The following is a 4,053-nucleotide window of genomic DNA, read 5'->3' as shown; positions in this document are numbered from 1 at the left end:
TATTACCTTAAACCAAAATATAAGACTAAAATAAGCCTAATCTATAAAGCCTCACATTTCATGCTTACTATACTAAGATAATATCATCAAAATATTAACATTGTTGACTATTTTTTGAAATTCCTTATTTGGAAAATACATATTAAAATAGTATAGTCATCAAATTTAAAAAGTTAGCATTTGCATTAGTGGTGAATGCCCCTTTTTAAAAGCAGCTTTAATGCCTTTATTTAGATTTGTGATAAGATTCATAGTTGCTAGCAAAGATTCTCATAATGTCGAATACTTAAAGCACTGTCCTCATTTTTTAGAAAAAAAAAGAATTTTAACCTTAGTAGTTTTATTCAATTTTCAAAATCTAGCTTTACATTTATGTTACCATAGATTGATGTACAAAAAAAATTATATATAAGTTATCAAGTGAAGACTAAAATTTCTGAATACCTTGCTTAAAACAGAGACTTCTTTTTCTTCTGCCAGAAAGTCAGCTAGACAAGCAGATCTTTGAAAATTTGCCACACTTTACTAAACCCGTAAAGGTTAAGCTGTCTAACTAAACTTTTCATACTTCCAGTTTCAAATATTCTGAAAGGGGCCTTTCTTTCCAAAACTTCCTTCTTAAAGACATCTTCATCGATCACTATGGAAGTTCCATTATCAAAAAAAAAAAAAGACCTACTGGACATTCCTGAAACAGTTTGTCCATCTTTAGGAGACACATGTTGAGTTTCTGAAGAAACATGTGCCATCTCAAATAACTTTTTCTACAGCTACTTTTCTAATCTGCATGATTTTGAGCACTGCAACTTCAAATGCTGCTTTGGCAGGCCTGAACACATAAACTGCTAGGCCATCACAGTCGTTCTCAACCTGAGCAGCTCTGACATCACAAAATGACTGGCCTCCTAGCAACCAAAGTGTAACATTCAGCCAGTGTTTATTTCTCATTCATCCAGTTAAAATGAAACCTATATGATGTTTATTTTTACAGTGTGATCTGCAAATACTATTCCCACAATATCTTTTTAAGTAATTTAAATTTGAGGTCTATGAAATAAAACCAATTTCCTTCCTTTTGTACACAAATTTATACCAGATTGGTGAACAGAGTGTATATAATGCACTAAATAAATAAAGTAATTTTAAAGTTTTGGAAATTAAATTGAAATTTGTGCAAAACCTGTACAATAATGTATAACTATTTCATTATCATTTGTAATTAAAATGAAATATAATTTGATTTGGATATGGAAGTAATTATTTATCAGTGTGCTTTACATTAAGTAGCTCTATATTCAAATAATGAGCAGAATAAATCTCAGTTTATTTGGTATGTTTATAAATAAATGGTAAACATTTATGAAATGAAATTAGATTACAATAATCAATCAAATTTAAGAAATCCCAAAGGTGGGAATTTTTTTTAAATTGTAAATCAGCATTATAAGTAGAACAAATGTAATTTAACTTTCTATTTTAAATTACAAAAGAGAAAATCTTATAGTATACTTACAAATGTTTATTTCTGCCATTCTTTCATTCAGAGGTTTTTCAGTCCCTACAAGGAATAAATTTTCTAGTCATCTTTATAATCCACACTCTTGTGGCTCCTGTTAAGTGATCCAAAATGATATTGATAAATAAACTTATGCCCATGATCCTGGGTTCCATACCCAGTGCCTCCATTAAGGGGCAGACAAACACACAAATAACAGTAAATATGGTATGTTGTGGAAAAGACCATCTAAATACATTTTAGGAAGCAATTTGTTTCTCAGTCCTGAAATATTTGGCATTGTTAGTGTAATATGGCATTTTAAGGCAAGTATTTTGTGCTCTAATTTTAAATAATAGCTGTGTTCTCTATCAGTAAACTGTAGTAAATCCAGTTCTACCAAAAGTTATATTCTGTATTTAGAAATAAATTCCATTAAACATAAGCCAAATTCAAAATGAGACATAAAATTTTTAAATAAATAAATGTACACTCAAGATTCAATGTAATTTTTTCCTTCAGTATATTTATATTCCATTCTAAATAAATATTAGCAACCTGAATTTATGGCATATTATAAATATTATAAACTATAGTTAAGTGGGATTTAGTCCTGATTCATAAATATTATTTCACATATGCAAATCAATAAATATGATACCTTCCCTTAAATAACAAAGAATACAAAAATAATAATCTCAATAGTTGTAGGAAAATTATTGACAGATATTAATTTAAATTTTTAATGAAAAAAAATCTTAACAAATTCCCTCTAGTTAGAATGTAACTAAACATAATAAAAGCCATATATGAAAAAAACCGTGACTGACATCAAGCTGAATGTTAACATACAGGAATATTTTCCTCTGGACCAGTAATAAGAAAAAGTAGCTCATTCTCAGAAGTACTAAATTTCACAACTAGAAGTCCTAGACAGAACATCTAGTCAAGAAAGTCATATAAAAGGCATCCAACTTGTAAAAAAGCAGTACAACTTTTACAGATGACATAATTTCACATAGATAGAAAACCCCATATACTTCTCAAGTGACTGTTAGAAATAATGAACAAATGTATTAAACTTGCAGAATACAAAATCAATATACAAAAATCAGTTGCACATTTATATACTAAAAACACATTATCAGAAAGAGAAATTAAGAAAATAATTCTGTGTACAATTATATCAAAAAGAACAAAATAAGAATAAATTTAATAAGTGAAATAAAAGAGCTAAACATAAATCTATTAGTAACAGGTGCAAGAAATATAAGTAAACAAAATAAATAAAAAGATATTCTGTGCTCATGGATTGTATGCAATGTGAGGAAATATCCTAACCTATCTTGTACATTATCAATCTTCCCAGCACTGCTTATTGAGGAGAATGCCTTTTCTTCTTTTTATACTCTTGCTTCCTTTTTCATGGGTTAATTGATCATAGGTATTAGGGATTATATCTGCTTACTCTATTCTCTTCTATTCGTTGGTGTCTTTATTTAAGCCAGTATCATGTTGCTTTATTTACTAAAGCTTTATACTACTGTTTAAGATCAGAGAACCTTACACAATTGCACTTAATAATTTTTTCAATCTTATATTGGCAACTCATGATCTTTATGGTTACATATAAGTTTTCAAATTATTTGTTCTATTTAATTGAAAATTCTCATGGGTATTTTATATGAATCACAGTAAATTTACATTGCTATGGGTAGTATGGTTGTATAAAACTTATTTTTTCACATCATTAACATAACAGATATTTTCACTTCTTTGGATCAGTTTTAATTTCCTTCATCAAATTTTTCTATTTTTTATTGTAGAACTTTTCACCTTAATTGTTAACTTCATTTCAAGTTATTCTTTACATATATATATATAAAATTATATACATAAAATTTTAAACACGTTTCCTACACAAGTACAGCAGTCAGAAGGCAGTGGCAAGACGTATTCAAAGTCCTGAATGAAAGAAATCTTTAATTTAAGATACTTTATCAAGCAAGACTATCCATTGGAATAGAAGGAGGGATAAATAACTTCCACAAAGTTAAATACTAAAAGAACATAGCAACAGAAAAAAATAATGAAAGATCTACTCTAAATACAAGTGAAGCAGGATGCTATATAAAGGAGAAAGGCATAATTAGAAAGGCAATAACTACAATGACTTACAACAGAATAAACATGTCATTGTAAAACACGACATCAAAATATTTAAGGGTCAGAGAGGGAAACAGGACAATACAGAGTGTTTTCTTCTTGTTTCTGTTCTCTGTAGAATGGGTTAGAGTTTGTATTACTACCAGATAAAATAGATATATTAATGGGTCCAAATACATACAAAAAAGGTAACCATAAGCCAAAAGCTTACAATGAACTCACAAAACCAAAAAGAAACGAAGATAATAAAAGAAAATTATCAAGCCACAAAAAGAAAAAGAAATGAACAAAAAGGAAATAAAAAATCAACTGGAAAATGAAGTTTAAAATGAAAATAAACACCCGTCTATCAATAATTATCACAAATGTTATTAGAATAAGTGCTTCAATCA

The sequence above is a fragment of the Camelus dromedarius genome, chromosome Y (assembly GCF_036321535.1).
Source record: "Camelus dromedarius isolate mCamDro1 chromosome Y, mCamDro1.pat, whole genome shotgun sequence".
Classification (NCBI taxonomy): Eukaryota; Metazoa; Chordata; class Mammalia; order Artiodactyla; family Camelidae; genus Camelus; species Camelus dromedarius.
This window is presented reverse-complemented; position numbering follows the sequence as displayed.